The sequence below is a fragment of the Martes martes genome (genome assembly GCF_963455335.1).
Source record: "Martes martes genome assembly, chromosome: 14".
In the NCBI taxonomy this organism is placed as follows: domain Eukaryota; kingdom Metazoa; phylum Chordata; class Mammalia; order Carnivora; family Mustelidae; genus Martes; species Martes martes.
Genome location: NC_137902.1, coordinates 41944029 through 41965098, shown reverse-complemented (window position 1 = coordinate 41965098; position 21070 = coordinate 41944029). Strand labels below are relative to the sequence as shown.

Genomic DNA, 21070 nt, shown 5'->3' with positions numbered 1-21070 from the left:
AGGACTTCCAGCTTCCAGGGAAGCTGTGACGAGAGGCTCAAATTAAAGCAAGTATGTATCCCTACCTTCATGTGTTTTTTTCTAGGTTAGATATAAAATGGAATTATTTTTGAATAACAATTTTTTGGTATTTTTTAACAAGTATTGTAAAGAATGATACACTTTGACGGTCTTCTGTAATTTCATATTCTGTCTTGCCTTCTTCATTATACAATACAAACACCAAAAAAAAAAAAAAGTGAAGAAAACATTAGAGAAGCAAACACCATTAGCTTTAAATTAACTAGAAAAAACTTAAATGGGAAAAAAAGTAAAAAACCTGAGCCCCGAGAAATTCCAGTTCCTTGCCTCTTATGGTTTTTATTTATTTTAACGTTTTCTTAGAGAAAAATGAAAAAGTGTGTGAATGAGAACAGTAGCCCGCCCATCGGCCTGGGATGACTGTGCATTTTCAACTACAGGTACTCCTCGCTGACCCAACTCTTGCTGTCTGAACTCGGAAACAGAACAGATGGGACAACAAAGGATGCTTAGATTTATTCCTAACTTATTTCTGCAGACTCATGTTATTTCTAGTCCAAATCCATGCTTTTCCGTATTGGTTCTCATTACGGAACACCTATGCTTTCCTAATTTTTCTCTATTGCTATCAGTTAAAACAGGCAAAAAAAAGACTTTGAATTTTATTTTATTTTTAGAGAGAGAGAGAGAGCTCAACTGAGGAGGGGGAAGGAACAAAGGGAATAAAGGGGGAGAGAAAATTTTTTTTTTTTTTAAATTTTATTTGCTTATTTGACACAGAGAGAGAGAGCACAAGCAGGCAGAGGGAGAGGGAGAAGCAGGCTCTCTGCTGAGCAGGGAGCCCTGCACAGGGCTTGATCCCAGGATCCCTGGATCAAGACCTGAGCCAAAGGCAGCAGCTTAACCAACTGAGCCACCCAGGTGCCCCGAGGGGGAGAGAAATCTTTTTTTTTTTTTTTTTTTAAGATTTATTTATTTATTTATTTGACAGACTGAGAGAGATCACAAGTAGGCAGAGAGGCAGGCAGAGAGAGAGAGGGGGAAGTAGGCTCCCTGCTGAGCAGAGAGCCCGATGTGGGGCTCCATCCCAGGAGTCTGGGATCGTGACCTGAGCTGAAGGCAGCGGCTTTAACCCACTGAGCCACCCAGGCGCCCCTAGGGGGAGAGAAAATCTTAAACAGGCTCCACACCCAGTACTGGGGGGGGGGGGGCTCAGGGCTTGATCTCATTACCCTGAGATCATGATCTGAGCTGAAATCAGGAGTCAGATGCCCATCTGACTCAGCCACCCATTTGAATTTTAGAGTAGGGTAAGACCTGAAAAATCTGAAATATGAAAGAAAAATGCTTAAAAATATGTATCTAGGCTCATAGAAACACTCCATGATGTATTTATGATACTAAAAGTTGAAAAAAACAATGACTAGATGTGTTCAATTTTTCCACTTTTAAAATTTTTATTTTTGAAATAGTTTTATTTTGAAATATTTTGAAAACTATTTTGAAATAGTTTTATTTATAATAGTTTTATTTATATAAAATAAAAATTATATTTCATATTATATATATAATTGAAATAGTTTTATTTATAATAGTTTTATTTATATAAAATTATTTATTTTATTTATATAAAATAAAATATATTTATTTTATTAAATACATTAAATAAATAAAAATATTAAAAATAAAACATTTATTGTTTATATAAAATAAAAATGATATTTTATATTATATAAATATAAATATATATATTTATATATTATATAAAATAAAAAACTAAAATAGTTTTATTTATAATAATTTGTTTATTATTAAATAATAATTATATATATTATATATTATATAATTAAATAATTAAATAAATATATTAAATAACTTTTCTTTAGAAAGAATTTTAGATATATAGAAGAGGTGCAAAGATACTGCAGAGTTCTCTTCACCCATCTTTACCTAATGATAACATCTTACATAGCCGCAATACATTTATCAAATTAAGAAATTACCATTGGTACAGGGAGATTTTTAACTGTCATTTCAGCCAGATTGTTGTGTTGACCAACATGCTTTTTGCTGAGTTACTTGGAGCTCTACCATTGATCTTAATCACGATCTATGCTCCCAGCTCATTTGGACGGTCATGTTTGGTACCCTGTGACCTTCATCTCTTGTTCCTCAGGCTGCAGATGACTGACTGCCTTTTGGGCAAGTACCTAGCCACGTCCAGTCTAAATGCTGGCCAGAAACCCATGATGTGACTTGGTCAGAAAAATGGCTTTCCAAGTTTGGTTTTATTTCTAATGCGTGTGTCTTTTTATAATATCCTTCTCTCTACTTTTAGAACTGATCGAAATGTCTTCTTTTTAAACCAAAAAAGCCTGATCAAAATAGTCAGTGTTAGGTAACTGTGTCTTACTTTACTGTGGTCAGAGAGTGTGTTTATGCGGGTCTGCTGGGGATGGAGGGAGAAACAGGAGAAATGGCAAGAGATGAGGTGGGGCAGCTCACCAGATAGCAGGTCTCTTCGTTGGACCAGTTTAATGGCTTTACCAGTATCCTCTATTGGTTGGTTATTATTTGCAATTTTTGAATCTAGAGATGGACATCTTTGCAGGTTCTAGAACATTTGTAACTGTTACCTCTTCCAATACTGTCTCTTCCCTGTTCTATCTTCCTTCACTTTATCTTCTGTGTTTCTTACTCTTTTTGTGTTTTCCAACTTTTTTTTTTTTTTTTTTGTGCTTCATTCTGTAGGTGCCCAGGGTCAGGCAAGGTGCCACATCATTCAAGGTTTGCAGTTTCCTGGGCCATCAAACGATGCAAATCTTGGTTATAAGACTTCAGGCATTTGTTTACTTTATGATGACTGTTACCCTGAGGGTATTGCCCTTTAGAGTTACAGGTTATTGTGGGGACAGTCTCTTAGTAGGCTCATCATTTTGTATGGGTCCCGTGCTTTGAATTATGTTTCTAGTACCCTATGACACCATCAAACAAAAATGTATATTTCCCCTCACGATCAAATGTCCTCATCAAAAGCAGCTCCAATGTTAACTTACTCTAGATTGCTGGTTTTCTCGTATGGCTTTAAGATTTTATTTATTTATTTGACAGAGAAAGATCACAAGTAGGCAGAGAAGCAGGCAGAGAGAGAGGAGGAAGCAGGCTCCCTGCTGAGCAGGGAGCCCGATGCGGGACTCGATCCCAGGACCCTGAGATCATGACCTGAGCCGAAGGCAGAGGCTTTAACCCACTGAGCCGCCCAGGCGCCCTCTCGTATGGCTTTAGTTGCCTAATTTCCTTACTATATTATCTCTTAGTGGCAAAGAATTTGTTTTTTATGTTTCACCTTGTGTTTTTAGTTGTTTTCATAAGAAGAGTTGGCATGAATCTAGCTCTTCATTTTGGAAAACTGGAACTTATATTGTTATTTATATTTAAGTATGTCTAATATTGATCAGGATTAACTTTAAAAAATACATCCTTTTGTATTCTTTTTTTTTTTTTAAGATTTTATTTATTTATTTGAGAGAGAGACAGTGAGAGAGAGCATGAAAGGGGAGAAGGTCAGAGGAAGAAGCAGACTCCCCATGGAGCAGAGAGCCCAATGTGGGACTCGATCCCAGGACTCTGGGACCATGACCTGAGCTGAAGGCAGTCGCCCAACCAACTGAGCCGCCCAGGCACCCATATTCTTTTTTTTTTTTTTTTTTTTAAGATTTTATTTATTTATTTGACAGAGAGAGAGAGAGATCACAAGTAGGCAGAGAGAGAGAGAAGCAGGCTCCCTGCTGATCAGAGAGCCCAGTGCGGGGCTCGATCCCAGGACCCTGAGATCATGGCCTGAGCTGAAGGCAGAGACTTAACCCACTGAGCCACCCAGGTGCCCCCATCCTTTTGTATTCTACTTGTAGTTGTAGTAGGTTTATAGATTCATGGAAGGAGAATTGATATCTTACATTATTGTTTAACCATGAAAAGAATATGGAGCATCTCCCATTATGTTTAGACAGTTTCTTTTATTCCTCAGTAAAGTTTTTATAGACTCAGTTTTATTCTTGTGCACCTAATTATTTTATTATTTATTATAATTATTATTATTATTATTTTCAAAGAAACTCATCTTGATGGTTTGTTGAATTTGTTTCTGTTTTGTGTTTTGGTTTTAAGAGGCTTTAGCCTGAAGAAGTTACTCTATAATTTCATATAACCATTTTCTAAGACTCTATAATTACATTGTTTTAGTTTTTTTTATTATTTTTTTAAAATATTTTATTTATTTATTTGACAGAGAAAGATCACAAGTAGGCAGAGAGGCAGGCAGAGAGAGAGAGAGAGAGAGAAGCAGACTCCCTGCTGAGCAAAGAGCCCGATGCGGGGCTCGATCCCAGGACCTGAGATCATGACCTGAGCCGAAGGCAGCGGCTTAACCCACTGAGCCACCCAGGCGCCCCTATAATTACATTGTTTTAAAAATAAAAATAGAAACTTATTTATGTATGATCTTTTTTTTTACTTTGATTTCCAAATTGGAATATGGTGGTTGTCTACTTTTAACTTTTTAAATTCTTTAATACATGGATTTGTCAGAAGATTTTAAAGTTTATTTTGTCTATGACACTTTACTCTGATTCATTAGTTCCTGTAGGAACTATCCATTGACCACCTGTTATGGACCAGACACTGGGGTAGTTGGTGAATAAGATAGGCAAGAACAGAGCTTTTATTCTAGCTGGCATGTGAGATTTTGAGGACTATTCTAGTTGGAAATCATAGATGCTCTGCTACTTTATTTAGGATGTCAGAGAAGGCCTCTTTAAGGAAGAAACATTTAAATGGAGGCTAAAGTTTGTGTTGGGGCAACCTCTATGAAGACCCATGGGAGTACAAATGAAGGAAACAGCATGTGGAGATCTAGATCTCTAATATAGGAAAGACCTTGGCGTATTTTAGGAATGGGAGGAAACCAGGGTGATTATGGTTGTCCATGCTAAGCGCTGTATGTTGTACCTTTGGAGAGGTCGATCACATGGACAGGGGCTTTACATTTTACTTTTTGTGCAGCCGAAGCCCAACTGTTGTATAGCAGGCATAAATTTTGTCAACTACGAAATGTAGTTCTCTCTCTATAACTAAAATTTCCTTAGCTCTGGAGCTGCTTATTTCTACAGGGTAGTAGAGGACAATTTTGCCAATTTAGGATAAAGTCAGTAGCTTCTGGTTTAGCTTCATTAATTCCAGGTTTACTCAGATCCTTGGGTAAATAATCAGTCCTTTGGATAAAGTCAGTTTTTCCCACATATTTCTCTACTCCCCTCCCCCGCCGCCCGCCCCGGGGTGGAGAGTACTGGTAGAAGCGACACAATTTTTCCTGGCACTGAGGAGGGGCATCTTGTCTTTGGGCCATTCTCTGTCCTTGGCCATTGCTAAGCTGTGCCTTGACTGGCTTAGTCTCAGATGGCACCGTCTGCTCTGCTGCGTCCGAGGCTGATGTCCCTGCTATACCATGACCTCTGGTCAACAGGTCTGTGTGTGCTGGACCCGCCTTAATTCCAGGCTCTTTTGGGCACCCTGGCCTGAAGTAAACTTGTTAACAGTTTCTACATCATGCTAGTGTGCTTGGGTCTCTGAGGCAGCTTTTCAGGAATACGGTCTGGGCATGTCATTGGCTCTTAACACTGATATAGTGGTAGGTATAAGGTTTTGCTAAAAACTTGCAGTTCCCTGGATTATAACTTAGAAAAAGGAAGGGTGGTCATCTTCTCTTCTGGGTCCTTCCCCACAGACATACTAGAGCTTTTTCTCACCCTTACTCACCCCAAGACTTAGCCTCAGATGGGATAAGAGGTAAGAATTCTAAACTTCTACCTATTTTCTACCTCCTCTTTCTCTTTGTATTCCCACCCCCACCCATTTTTTATGTCCTCTTGATTGTTGTGGGAAAACCACACTTACACCATCACCTGCCACTTCCTGTATGCCATAGTTTACAGTATAAACTCTGCCAGCAAAGTTTTCCTGCTTTGTCATATTGAAAGCCAGGGTCTCAGAATTTAAAAAACCCTTAGATGTTGCAAGTGAAATGCTTAGCTTTTGAGAATTATGGTTTTCATGGATTAAGGACCTAAATCTAAAAGCTGAAAGCACACAACTGTTTGGAAAAAAATAGGTGTTAGTATTCATGATTTTATATTAGGCAACCGTTTCTTTCTTCTTCTTCCTTTTCTTTTTTTTTCCCAAAGATTTTATTTATTTATTTGACAGAGAGAGACACACAGGAAGAGAGGGAACGCAAGCAGGGGAGTGGGAGAGGTAGAAGCAGGTTTCCCGTTGAGCAGGGAGCCCAGTGTGGGGCTGGATCCCAGCATGCTGGGATCGTGACCTGAGCCAAAGGCAGATGCTTAACGACTGAGCCACCCAGCCGTCCCTAGGCAACAGCTTCTTAAATATGATACCCAAAGCACAAACAAACAAAGAAAAAATAGATAATTTGACTTCTTCAAAATTCAGTACTTTTGTGCATCAGAGGATACTATCAAGATAGTGAGATATCGAAGTACTGGTATCTTCTTATAGAGAGTGAGTGGGTCCAGAGCTCAGGATAGACTAGAGATCTGTATTTTGTCATCATCAGTGAGTAGGCAGTGTGAACATGGTAATCCCAGGATGGATGTGAGAAGAGCAAAGAAAGGAGTCCTGAGGGAGTACGAGTCTCTAAGCGTTGAGTAGAGAAAGTTAGGAGTGATCTGAGAGAAGAGTATGAATTGTAGAAGCTTCCTCCACCTGACTCTAAGTTCCTTGAGGGCTTGACTGTGCCATGCTCATCATTTTACCCCCAGTTCTTGTCAGAAAGTAGGTGTCCAGTAGATGTTGTTAAATGAAAACTGAGAAGTCTTAAGAGACCGTGGTCAGCAGTATCAAATGTCTCAAAATCGGTGAACTGACGTAAGGGCGAGGAGGAGGAGTGTCTTCAACAGAAGAACGTCAGTGGAGTCTCTGTGGGGGAGACACACAGCCAGATTGCTGAGGACAAAGAGTGAATGGTTGCAAGAGAGTTGGAGACAGTGCAGACATTCTTTTCCAAAACTTGAAGGATAGTAGGTAGAGCATATGTTGTATCAAGATGAGAGAGACATAAGTATGGTTATATGCTTCACAGGAGAATTCAGAAAGGGAGAAATGATACAGGAAGAAGGAGGTGTGTGAGTTTGGCCGAACATTATCCTTAGGATTAGAGTGAATGGAGTAAAGTTACAGGGTTTGAGTAGGAGTAGGAATATAATTGCCACTGACATGGGAATAATGGAAGGAGAGATGATGTCAACGAAGAAGTGCTTGGGGGGTAGGTGAGGAATTTGGGGCCTCAGTACACTTGATGAATTTTTCCAGTGAGGTGAGGGGGATAAAGTCATTAGCTGAGATTATAGGGGAAGGAGATGGTGATTATAGGGGAGAGTTTGGGGAGAAAGGGAGAATTTTGAGAAAGCCGTTGGGGGAAATGAGAGGGCTAACTGAACAGAATTACATAGAGGAATTGTAATGACACATTTTTCTTGGCTTTGGTATATGTAGCTGTGTGAGTGATCTGCCCTCCACCCCCCCCATCTCGGGGCTCAGCAGCCCGAGCGTCTGAGCAGACAAATTGAACAAGTAGATTGATCTTGGTCTGGGTTTAACCAGCCAGTGTGGCAGAAAGGGAGGCAAGAGATTCCAGCAGTGAAGGTGTTTGACGTGATGGACCATTGAGTCGAGGCAGACTAGGGAACAACGGAAACCAGAAAGTGGCAGCTGGGATGTGAAGTGGTTGAGACTGGATGTTGGAATTTAAGATTAAGTTAAATTGAAGCTTAACTAGGAGGAGCAGTTGCTGGTTATGACTGAATGCTAGAGCTGGCTGTGGCATGGGTTTCTGAAGCAGAGAAAGTGAAGGTTACTGGGGTTGAGCAGATAAGGGAGGTGTAAAGCTCGGGTGCAGAGGAGTCAGCTTCACAGAAAGTGAATTGCTCAGAATGGTTCTAGAACAAGGGCTGGGAAGATTCTGAATTAGATTCCAAAGTCTTTGGTGAATGTGGGAAAGTGACTAAAAGGTCAGTTGATGACAGAAACAAGGAGAGAGAGGTAGGAATAGGACAGACACCTCAAAAGAGGTACTTTGAGGGTGCCTCAAAAGAGGTACGTGAGGGTGCAGAACCTCGATGGTGAACAAGGAATGACTTCCGTGCTGTACCTTTGCTGAGGGCAGAAAGAATAGCTGTGGTCAGATTTTAGTTTAGACAAGAAGACTGCTGGAATGGTGCTCAGATTGGTTCAAGGTTTCGGGCATTTGTTTACAGGGGAACAGTATAAAGGGTCATAAAGGAAGGGTCATAAAGGGTATAAAGGAAGTAGAGCTACTGGAGGACTGGATGGTGGTCGAGGAGGGGGAGAGTACCTAGCAGAAATGAGATCAGAGTGCAGTAACGAAGGGGAATTACCTGGAGGGGTTTATGTTTTGGATGATCGTGGTAATGATGAAAAACATGGTGGTCTTAGCTGACCTCCAGATTTTTATTAATTTTGTAGGAAAATATGTTTATGCTGACAGACTGAGATACTGGGTTATGCACAGAGCTAGATGACTTCATTGATTTCAGGTCTACTTAGCAATGTTTAGCAATCTGTGGCCTTTGCTCAGCGTGTCATAAAGAATCCTAGCGTGGGGCTGTTTTCTTCTTTGGCGAGGCTTAGCGCTGGTGAGGAGGATGGCAGGGTGGAAGTGATTGGTACTCATCTGATCTTTTGACCTTGACAAACTTGTCTCTAAGGGGTGGATAGGTGGGTAGAGAAAATCCTGAGTCCGAATTGGGGTGTGATAAGTTGTCAGGACTTTGGAAGCCTGATGCCAGCTTGAGGGGGAATGTTAAAAGTTCTGAGTCCCCAAAGGAGGGAATAGCAATAAGAATGATTCATGTTCTCCTTGATGACTTAAAAATTTAATACTATTGCAGCAATATTTAAATCATATTTAAGTTAAAAATTATAACCCAAAATGCTACATACTAAATGTCTATTTTTGGAATTAGAAAATGTGACAATTTATAAAGTTGCAAGACCATACCCTCAAAGTTTTACCTTTCCCATAATGCCTTTCTTAAAACCAGAGGTTCTACTACATTGATCTTTGGCATATTTAAAATAGGCTTTCAGACTTCCTTGGGTTAAGGAATACTTAGAGTCATGACGCATGGTATTTTTACAGAGCTCTAAGAATACTGGTATGTGCTCTTGAATGCTTACCTTGATAAACACTGAGTAATGGATAGGTAGAATTGTTGAATCATTATATTGTACACCTGAAACTAGTATAATACTGTATGTTAATTACACTTTAATTTAAAAAAGCATAAAATAAAATAAAATTAAAAAAGAAATATTGGTGTGTATGATTTCACTATGCAAACTGAGAACAATTCTGCTAGCAGAAAACACGACTTCCTTGGATATATAACCGTTTCTGCCTCTCACAAAATAATAGATTATGTTCTAAAGAAATCACGTCATAATATTTTCAATCTTTTTCTAAAGATTTATTTATTTATTTGAGAGAGAGGGAGAGATAGCAGAGTGAGTGAGAGAGAACACCAGTGGAGTGGAAGGGCGGAGGGAGAGGGAGCAGACTCCCTGCTGAGCAGGGAGCCCAATGCAGGACTCGATCCCAGGACCTGGCATCATGACCTGAGCCAAAGGCAGACACTTAGCTAACTGAGCCACCCAGGCGCCCCTTTGTCAATCTTTTTAACCACTAGGCCAGTCCACCTGACATCATTTCTTTTGTCATCTATTAGAACTTTAACTCAAAGGCTAGGTGGTAGCAAGTAAGAGTTAATGAAAATTTTGGAGAGAAAAATATGGCATTTTATTTTTTGGGGTTTTTAAGAAATATTTTAACAATAAGACATACTCATTAAAGAAAACTTGGAAAATACAGGAAAAGAGAAAGAAGGGTCGCCTGTGGCTCAAATCGACCATAGTTGATGTTTTCATTTTTTTTTAATTTAGTTTTTTCTCTTATATTTTGATTATTTGGTATTTTGTTGGTTTATTTATTTTGGGTAAATGTGCTTTTACTATGAGTCTATATTTGTAACCTGCTTTTTCACATAGCATTATTCGTAACCTTTATAACATCATTTGTGATGACTGCGTAATAGAACTAATGTGCCACTCTGGATTTAATCCTTCCCCTAAAATTAGACTTTCTGAGTACAGTTGACTCTTGAACAATCCAAGTTTTAGCTGCACGGGACCAGTTACATGCGGATTTTTTTCAATAAATACAATATAGTACTGTAAATGTGTTTTCTTGTTTTTAGAATTTTCTTTGTAACATTTTCTTTTTTCTAGCCTTATTGTAAGAATATAGTATATAATACATATTACACAAAGTAGATTTTAATCAGTTGTGTTATTGTCTCAACAGTAGGCTATCACTTTGGGGAGTTAAAATTATACTCAGATTTTTTGATTGTGTGGGAGTTGATGCCCCTAATGCCCACTTTGTTCAGGGGTCAACTGTATTCTAATTTTCTAGAATGTTAAACCATGTTGCAATATGTGCATTTACATAAAATTTCATCATATATTCTTTATTTATTTCCATAGTATAGATTCTTGGAAATGGATTTGTTTGATCAAAGTCTATAAGCATTTCTGGAGATCCTAATATATATTGCTTAGAAAAATTCTTAATGATAGGGTAACATAATTGGCACTTTCTGCAATGATTGTAAATTTCACAACTGGGCAGAAAAAACACCAAATGCAATAAACACCATTTGAATATCTTCAAATCTATATAGGGGATATGAGACTTACATAGATGGCTATATCTTGATAACGGAAAACATTTTTTTTCTTATTCAGTTGCCTCCAGGCTGGATGATGACTGAATAGGTAACACACAATATTTTGGATAATTGAATGGCTGATCTGATAAGGCAGATGATGGCTTGAAGCCAGTGTGAGCTATGGAGTAGAAAGCAAAATGGTATTTCATTTCAGTACATGTATGGGTTCTGGGCACTGAATCCATATGCCGGAATCTATAAGGAGGTATTACTGCTTTATTATTAAGGATACAACTCAGGAATAGCCAAATGCAAGAGCCATGTAGGGCAGGGTATGAGGGAAGGAGTACTTCCATGCCCACTCTGGACGTTACCCTTCTAGCACCTTGATGTGTTCAGCAACTGGGAAGCACTAACCATGTTTTGTTTTGTTTTGTTTTTTAAACAGATTTTATTTTAGTGATGGAATTCTCTATTATTTCTCAGAGAATGGTTTTCTGTATTTTGGTTTTCGTTTTAAAGACATTAACCAGTCTTCTTGATGGCCTGTGAAAAAGTGGGTTCCATCATATAATTTTGAGAAAAAGCTATGTACCATATCCCTTTCCCACTTGGTGATTAACTGTGAACATCAACTTTCATCAGCTTAATAAGGGCTCAGGGAAATGATATTACCACTAACAATTTAACATTTATTGAGTACTTAGTATTTTTGTGGCTCTGTTCTAAAAATCCCACATGTATTAATCTTTACAGGTCTGTCTTCTGCAATTACATCCTTTGTTTACAGATGAGAAAGTTGAGGTCCACATTGGTAAAATAACTTGCCCAAAGTTACTAACATGGCTTAGTAGGTAGAAGAGCCAGGACTCCATCCCGGATAGACTGGCTCCAGAGGATTTTCAAGCACTACATTGTACTATTTGTAACTGGAAAGAAGACTGGTTTAGTGCAGTGTTTCTCAAGCTCGTTTAACAATGGAAGCTCATTGTCTTTCAATATTTTTATAGGGATTTGTTTTCCATGGAGTTAACTGGGAAGTGTTGCCTTGAGCCAGCCTGTACTGGTACAGTCTCTTAAACACCATTATTTTAGAATAGAACTTTTTTTTTTTTTTAAACTTGGTTCTCTGTTCATAATATTAAATGCTATTTTTATTTTTTTGTTATTTTGAAATGTTATTGAAAGATTAGTATTCTTTTTTTTTTTTAAAGATTTTATTTATTTACTTGACAGAGATCACAAGGAGGCAGAGAGGCAGGCAGAGAGAGAGGGAAGCAGGCTCCCCGCTGAGCAGAGAGCCCGATGCGGGGCTCAATCCCAGGACTCTGGGATCATGACCTGAGCCGAAGGCAGAGGCTTAACCCACTGAGCCACCCAGGCGCCCCGAAAGATTAGTATTCTGACTTCATTTTATATTGTCTTATAATGACCTTCCTAGGAATTTTTAAAAGGTCAGCATCACTTTATACTTCTTTTGAGGTACTAAAACAGTTTATAATCCAAGTCACTATTTTACTCTGCTTTCTGTGCTCTTATATTATTATGATTTTTTAAAAAAGATTTATTTACTTATTTGTCAGAGAGAGAGCACAAGCAGGCAGAGTGGCAGTCAGGGGCAGAGAGTGAAGCAGGCTCCCAGCTGAGAAAGGAGCCTGATGCGGGACTTGATCCCAGGACCTTAGGATCATGACCTGAGCCGAAGGCAGCCGCTTAACCGACTGAGCCACCCAGGCGTCCCTATTATGATTTTTTAAAATAAAAATTAAATTTCTTTACGATGTAAACTGACAGCTTTTTAGTGCTATGGGACATGAAAGTAACTGGCCACTTTGAGTTTCAACCTTGCTCTGCCTCTTTATAGACTATGTGATCTTAGAAAAGTCACTTCATTTCTCAAAGCTTCTGTTCTTTCCTCTAAAAGACAAGTTTAATATCTTGCAGGGTGGCTGTGGGAATCAAATGAGAAAATGCGTGTAATGTCTGACACGTAGAAAGCTCATGACAAATGTGAATTGGTCTCAATTCTATACCATGAGTGAATGCAAAAATAGTTGGAAAAGAAAGGTCAGTTTCAGTTTGAACTGCCTCGGTGTTATGCTGACATCAGCTACATTTCTGATAAAGTGATGTTTTCCTGATACAGGCTGTATGGGAGTTAAAACCAGTTTCCTTCCGGCTTTCTAACTGACATAATAAGCAAAACCTGACTGGGCAAACACAGACCTTTTTATTAGATCACTTATTATTAATGTTAAACTAGCCCTGGTGCTGACTTACCCTGTTCTTTCTTGAAATTTCACTGTTGTCATTTAAAATCTGCCAGACCTTCAGAAGCTTCACAGAATGCTAGAGGGTTTGGTCCATCTTCCAAAAACATGTGAAGTTTATTTTCCAAAGTGGTCCTCTACATCCAGCAGTATGTTCAAAATCATGCATGTAGGACAGAAATAGCTTCTATTTTTATATTTGCTGCTGGAGGTTTGTTCCATTTTCCTAACTGTCAACTTTGGAGTTTAGGGGGCAGTACTTAACACATCTAACCAAAGCATGAGTAATTACTGAAAACAGAACTATTAAAGGAAAGATCTGTGGAGATTTGGCAATTTCCCAGTGACTTACTCCTTAAGCAAAAAGAAAATGGGTTTGTTTTGAGCTATATATGGTGGGATCTCTAGTATTCTATCCTAAGTGCCTCCTCGACCTTGATATCTAGTAAGCACTCAGTAAATACTTCTTGATAGACTGAATTTGATTTCTAATCCCGATTTTGTACTTTGCAACTTCTGTAAACTTGGACCTTCTTGAACTTTCTAAGCTTCAGTTTCCTTTTATGTAAAAAATAGGGTACCAGTATTTGTGTCTCAGGATTGTTGTAACAATGAAGTGTTCATGCATTTAAAGCAGTCAACACAGGGACTCCTGGGTGGCTCAGTTGGTTAAGTGTCTGCCTTCAGCTCAGGTCATCATCTCTGGGTTCTGGGATCGGGTCCCATGTTGGGCTCCTTGCTCAGCGGGGAATCTCCTTTTCCCTCTGCCTGCTGCTCCCCCTGTTTGTGCTCTCTCTTTCTCTCTGACAAACAAATAAAATCTTTAAAAAAAAAAAAAAAGGAGGCACAACACGAGGCACCATAGTGGACACACAGTGCAGTGCACGTTTTCCCAGACGCCTCACTTTGTTCTTCAATAATATTCTCTTCAAGTACTTTTAAGCACTTTCTCATTCCCTAAACACTTAGAAGCTATGTTCAAGAACGAATATGAGTGTTTGCCAGTTAAAGCCAGTTAAACTGAAAATACATTCCTCTGTAGCCAGCGCTTGGAATGTTTCAGCAAGAACGAGTGTATCCCTGACAGACCTTGGTTTGAATTCTGGCTTTACAACTATGTTATGACCTTAGGCAAGTTACTTCACCTTCTGTAATGTCTTGTGAGGATGAAATGGGGCATAATATGTATAAAACAGCTGGTTCCAGTGCCTGGTTTGCCCAGGGACAGAAGAGATTTATTATCTTAAATTGAGAGTTTTATTTAATCTGATAATTTAGGGGCACCTGGGTGCTCAGTTGTTAAGCGCCTGCACTCGACTCAGGTCATGATTCCAGGGTCCTGGGATCGAGCCCCACATCTGGCTCCCTGCTCGGCGAGAAGCCTGCTTCTCCCTCTCCCACTCCCCCTGCATGTGTTCCTTCTCTCTCTGTGTCTCTGTCAAATAAATAAGTAAAATCTTTTTTAAAAAATCTGATAATTTATATAATTAATTCATGTATATCGAGTGCCTACTCTACTCAAACCCTGTTAAAAGCAGCCAGGAAGATTGTGAATGATTATGTAGGTGACTGAAGTTGGCCTCACCTAGAATCAGGTTCTGCAGAAGTGGCATTTTATTTTTTAGATTGTGTTTATTTATTTAGAGAGAGAAAGTGTGCGAACGTTTGAGCAGGGGGAGGGACAGAGGGAGATGGAGAGAGGGAAGCCCGAGTAGGCTCCATGCTGAGTGCAGAGCCTGATGGGGGGCCTTGATCTTATGACCCTGAGACCATGACCTGAGCAGAAACCAAGAGTCAGGTGCTTAACCGACTGAGCCACCCAGGCGCCCCCAGAAGTGGCATTTTCTATTGTATCTTAAGTAAAATAAATGAATGGGCTACAATTGCATTTGATATGGCATTTTTTGAATGTTGCATTTCTCTATTAAATACTAAAATTAAAAATAATGTCAAGAGATAGGTTTATGAGTGCTAAAGCAAACTAGGTAAATTTTGCTATTTAAAAGTTTTTTTATCTTCTGCTGATCTTGTTCATTACAAATAAACACCTTCCTCTCCTATACTAAAATTGAGTGCAGGATATTGGGAAGACAAATTTAATAAAATATTTGACCCATTTAAAAATTCACTTGAATTGTGTAGATATCATATAAAATTGATTCCTACCCTGGCAGACTAAGAATTGCAAAGCTGGTGCTAAGCGTTTTATGAGAATTCCTAACAAATAGGAAATCTTAAGGATGACATTGACATTATAGGAAAAGGTTAACTTTGAGGGGTACCTGGCTGGTTTTGTAGGTGGAACGTCTGACCCTCGATCTTGGGGTTGTGGGTTTGAACCCTGTGCTGGGCATAGAGATCACTTAAAAATTGAAAAAAATCCTCAAAAAAGGTTTATAATTAAAATACCTTATGAAATTAACCATAAGGTTTTTAAAGGGGTTCCAGAATAATCCACATTTCTCCAATAGGATGTTAACATCTTTGTATTGTGATGTAAAGTTTCTTGTGTCGATTGAGCTATAATTCACATAATGAAAAAATTCCAGGGATGTTAAGGATGTTCACAATCTTGTGCAACAATAACTTGGTTCCAGACCTTGTTCATCACCCTCAAAGGAAACTCTGTACCGGTTAAACAGTCGCTCGCTGTTTCTCCTTTCTCCCAGCCCCTGGCAGCCACTACTCTGCGTACATGTCTGTTGATTTGCCTATTCTGAGTACTTCATATAAATGGAATCATACTGTATATTGCCTTGTGTGTTTGGTTTCTTTCCCTTCGCATGTTTTCAGGGCTTATCTGTGTTGTGGCACTTATCAGTACTCATTACTTTTTAATTTGTAAAACATTATTTATTTGTTTGTTTGTTTGTTTATTTATTTATTTTAGAATGAGAGAGAGAGAGAGAGAGAGTGAGCACATGGGGAGGAGCCGAGGGTCGGGAGAGGAACAAGCAGACTCTTTGCTGAACTCATTCTCCTGACCCTGAGATCCTGACCTGAGCTGAAACCAAGAGTCAGATACTGAGCCCCCCAGGAGCCCCACTTCATTCCTTTTAAGGCAGAATAATACTTTATTGTATGGATATACACATTTTATTTATGCAGCAGTTGATGGATGTTTGAGTTGTTTCCCCTTTTTGGCTATTGTGCCTGATGCTACTGTGACCATTTATGAAAGTTTTTGTGTGGACTTGTTTTCAGTTCTTCCAGGTATATACCTAGGGTGGAATTACTGGGTCACATAGGAACTCTATGTTTAACTTTTTGAGGAAACACCAGACTTTTTCCAAAGCAGCAACGTCATGTTTTGTAGTTTTTAATGCTGAGATACTTGGAAGAAATGAGAGAAAAGTTTATTAAAATGTTAACCTGAGGGGCGACAGGGTGGCTCAGTGGGTTAAGGCCTCTGCCTTCGGCTCAGGTCATGATCCCGGGGTCCTGGGATCGAGCCCCACATCAGGCTCTCTGCTCCACAGGGACCGTGCTTCCTCCTCTCTCTCTGCCTGCCTCTCTGCCTACTTGTGATCTCTGTCTGTCAAATAAATAAATAAAATCTTAAAAAAAAAAAACCAAAAAATATTAACCTGAGACTATTAGTACTCATGACAGCCCTTCTGACAAGCTAGTTGGAAGTCTCAATTTGCGTATTTACTTTTCAGATGAAAATATTAAGATATAAACCCATACCATAGAAATAGTGTCATATTTTTTATGCCCTCTTCTACCCACCCACTTCTAAAAGTTTGGAATATGATTGGAGTTCATGATATTTACTTTCATGTAAGTATCGGTCTCTAAAAGTGATATATTGAGGTTCCTGCTCTGCTTTTCCTTAGTGGGTTTCATGTTTTATTACATAGGTTACTAATGTAGAGACATCAAACTTTGCTCTTTTTTAAAAGATTTTATTTATTTATTTGACAGAGAGAGATCACAAGTAAGCAGAGCAGCAGGCAGAGAGAGGGAGGAAGCAGGCTCCCCGCTGAGCAGAGAGCCAACATGGGGCTCGATCCCAGGACCCTGAGATCATGACCTGAGCTGAAGGCAGAGGTTTAACCCACTGGGCCACCCAGGCGCCCTGAACATTATTCTTTTAACAGAAAACATTCTTGAAACAAAATTCAACATAGATTTAATTACTTATGATTAAATTTTCTTGGATATACTACTATTTTTCAAAAATACCACAAAAAGACTTCACCCAGAAATCTTTATGTCAAGGATATTGTGTTAATGTAGTAGGTAGTTCAGAAATGCTTTTGCCTTCTTGGCTGATGACATTATTACCTGTGTCCAGACTTCCATTTTTGTCAGTAGTCCTTATCAACTATTCAACCTCCTACATTTGTTCTAGCAAATATTTATATAGCCTTCCTACATTTATATAAAATGAAATCATTATAAAGAAATAAAGTAAGTTGGTTTTATTGAGGGTATAGAATTTTAGAGCAGAAAGGGTGCTCAAAAGAAATAACATTTATGGAATAATTTCTGATGCTAAATTGGAACATAAGTGCTTTTGATGCTATATCCCATTTAGAGTGACACAATCTATATGAATTTTGTGCTTGGTAAAAGAAATGAGATGATCAGTCATTCTAAAAAGCTTGAAGTATTGAAGCGAGCTCTCTCTCTCTCTCTCTCTAGGATAAATTAGTCTTTATTCTTGTGTGGGTACATTATAGAGATAATTTGTTTTCTTAGAGTAATGAAAAATTAACGGAGTTTGTTTTTAGGTAAATTTCTCTCAGGTTTTAAACTATGAAAATCAGTATCATTGTGGACACTAAATACGCTGTTTACTAAGTTCTGTAATTTTAGCCCATACTTTTCAGTTATTTTTGCAATTATTTTGGTGCCTAAAATAATTTATGTTATCATGTTGGGTAACGTTATATCTATTTTGTTTCTGAAATATCTAAGAACAGGTAGCTGCATCTGAGCTAGAGAAATACTAGGTTTTAATCAGATCTTTTTGTCTGAATACTGACTCTTTTAAAAAGTTTTTTCTTTGGGGGGGGTGAGACATGGTATTAAGTTCGCAGTTGATAAGCTTCTATACTAACTAGAAGTAGAGCAGAAACTATACAAATCAGAAATCTGTCTCAAAAAATTGAAAATAGAACTACATATGATCCAGTAGTTCCACTTTCGGGTATATATCTGATGGGAGTGAAATCATTATCTTAAAGAATTATCCACATCCCCATATTCACTGCAGCATTATCTGCAGTGAAGACACAGAAACAACCTGAGTGTCCATCAGTTGATGAATGGATAAATAAAATGTGATACACACACATACACTGGAATAGTCAGTAATAAAAAAGAAGGAAATAGTATTATCTACAAAAATAAAAAATGGATGGGACCTGAAGGCATTATGCTAAGTGAAAGACAAATACTGTATGATCTCACTTATATGTGGAATCTAAAAAAAACAAAAAAAAAAACAAAAAAAAACAAACCCTGAAGTCCCAGAAATAGAGAACCAATCCGTGGTTGACAGAGCAGGGGTGTGGGGGCTAGGGGAAATGTGTGAAGGTGGTCAAAAGGTACAAATTTCCAGTTATAATGTAAATTAATTCCAGGGATGTAATGTACAGCATGGTGACTGTAGTTAAAAATACTGTATTTTGGAGGCACCTGGGTGGCTCAGGATGTTGGGCATCAGACTCTTGGTTTCAGCTCAGGTGCTGGTCTCAGGGTTGTGAGATTGAGCCCTGCGCTGTGCATGCATGGCATCTGCTTAAGTTTCTCCCTCTGCCTCTGCCTCCTCTCTTCCCCCAGCATGTGCTCTCTCTCAAATAAATAAATTAATTAAAAAATACTGTATTGTATATTTGGAAGTTGCTGTGAGAGTTGATCTTAAATGTTCTCATCACAAGAAAATTTGTAACTGTATGGTGATGGATGTTAATTAGACTTACTGTGATTGTTTTGCAATATATACATAAATCATTATGCAGTACACTTTAGTACAGTGTTCTATGTTAATTAAATCTCACTAAATCCAGAAGGAAAAATTCTTTCCAGATACAATATTGATGGCCACTATTTATATTTAGTTACTGGGTTTTTTTTGTTGTTGTTTTGTTTTATTTTATTAAAAAAAATTTTTTTTAAGATTGTATTTATTTATTTGACAGAGAGAGATCACATGTAGGCAGAGAGGCAGGCAGAGAGAGAGGAGGAAGCAGGCTCCCCAGCAGAGAGCCCGACGTGGGGCTCAATCCCAGGACCCCGGGATCATGACCTGAGCCAAAGGCAGAGGCCTTAACCCACTGAGCCACCCAGGTGCCCTTGTTTTGTTTTTTTTTTAAGATTTTATTTATTTACTTATTTGACACAGAGAGAGAGAGATCACAAGTAGGCAGACAGGCAGGAAGAGAGAGAGGGGGAAGCAGGCTCCCCGCTGAGCAGAGAGCTCAATGCGGGGCTCCATCCCAGGACCCTGAGATCATGACCTGAGCAGAAAGCAGCGGCTTAACCCACTGAGCCACTCAGGTGCCCCATAGTTACTGGTTTTTAAAGGGAAAGAAGTCAGGGAAATTTTGGAGGTCAAGTTGTTTATCATGAAAACCCAGTTTAGTGATATATACATACTTAGCAATAGTGTAAGTGATCTCTGACCAAAACCTGATTTCTTTTTTTTTTATTTAAAAAAATTTTTTTTAAAATTTATTTTGACAGAGAGAGAGAGAGAGAGAGATCACAAGTAGGCAGAGAGGCAGGCAGAGAGAGAAGGGGAAGCAGGCTCCCTGTTGAGCAGAGAGCCCGATGTGGGGCTTGATCCCAGGACCCTGAGACCATGACCTGAGCCGAAGGCAGAGGCTTTAACCCACTGAGCCACCCAGGCGCCCCCAAAACCTGATTTCTAAGGAGGAATAGCTTTCATGTCCGGTGGAGTACCTGCTGACACCATATGATTCTTGGTGTTCAAACTGGTCTTGTTGCCAAGGAAAAGGAAGCTGTTCCTTCAGTTGGAAATTGTAATGCATTTCTCCATAGAAAGAATATGGTCCAAATAGTACTTTTAATTCTAGTTATTCATTCATTAAGTAAATATTTTAAGCTCCTGAGAGAAAGCATGTACTGTGTTACATACCATTAATGTTTACAAGGATACAAAGTTGAATGAAACCAGGTGTGACATAGTGTCTAATCTGACATAAGAACTATTTTTTGCTTGCTGTGGGAGAACAAAAGACGTGGTTGAAAGTCATTTAACATGGCTACATTTCTTCCTGTCTTTTTCTGTGGTTTTCAGGTACGTATGGAGTAAATTGGTTTTTGGTGATTGCCGGTGGCCTCAACTTTATTTCATAAGTTTGTTTCTTTGGAAAAAATGTTTCCCAAGCTTTATAACAAAGTATCACTGAACTTGAAGAAGACAGCCTGTGCATAAGTTGGAGACTTTGCCTATTTTGAAATGGAAAAATTCTTGTCTCAGCATTACTGAGTTAATGTACAGTTGGTACAAAGTTTTCAATTCTATTGCTGACTTGCTTGGTGAGTGAATGATTGATCACAATGAACTAGAACGTGTAAGATAAAACGCAGTGACCTGAGTAGTTTTTCTGGTACAGCCAATTCTTTGGTGTGATAAGTATTTTTATGAACAAATTTTCTGTTTCTCTTGGATAGTCAATGTGTCTCCCTCTTTTTCAGGAGACTTATGTGAAGGGATTGGAAGAAGCCTTGATGTTTGAATAGATAAGGTAAGCAGTCAAGCAAACTCTTCAGTATTATGACAATTGAATTGGTTGATTTGATATCAAAAAGGAATTTTAGTTATTTAAAAAAGAGTGAATTATTAACTGTGTTAATAATATTTATATCTACCATCACTGTAAGCACTTCATATTCATTATCTGATTGAAGCCTACCAATAGTCCTGTGAGAGATACTATTATACCCACTTTATAAAGTAGGGAGCTGAAGCCCAGAAAC

The 21070-nt window shown here is 38.6% G+C and overlaps 1 protein-coding gene across 2 annotated transcripts in view; it reads left to right on the top strand.

The window, feature by feature from the left end:
- SHLD2 (shieldin complex subunit 2) overlaps positions 1-21070 on the top strand; it is an 87250-nt gene that overhangs the window by 9807 nt on the left and 56373 nt on the right. For both annotated transcript variants that reach the window (XM_080822597.1, XM_080822601.1), the window contains exon 2: positions 20789-20838. The gene's annotated coding sequence lies outside the window, so the exon portion shown is untranslated. The remainder of the gene's footprint in view (positions 1-20788; positions 20839-21070) is intronic.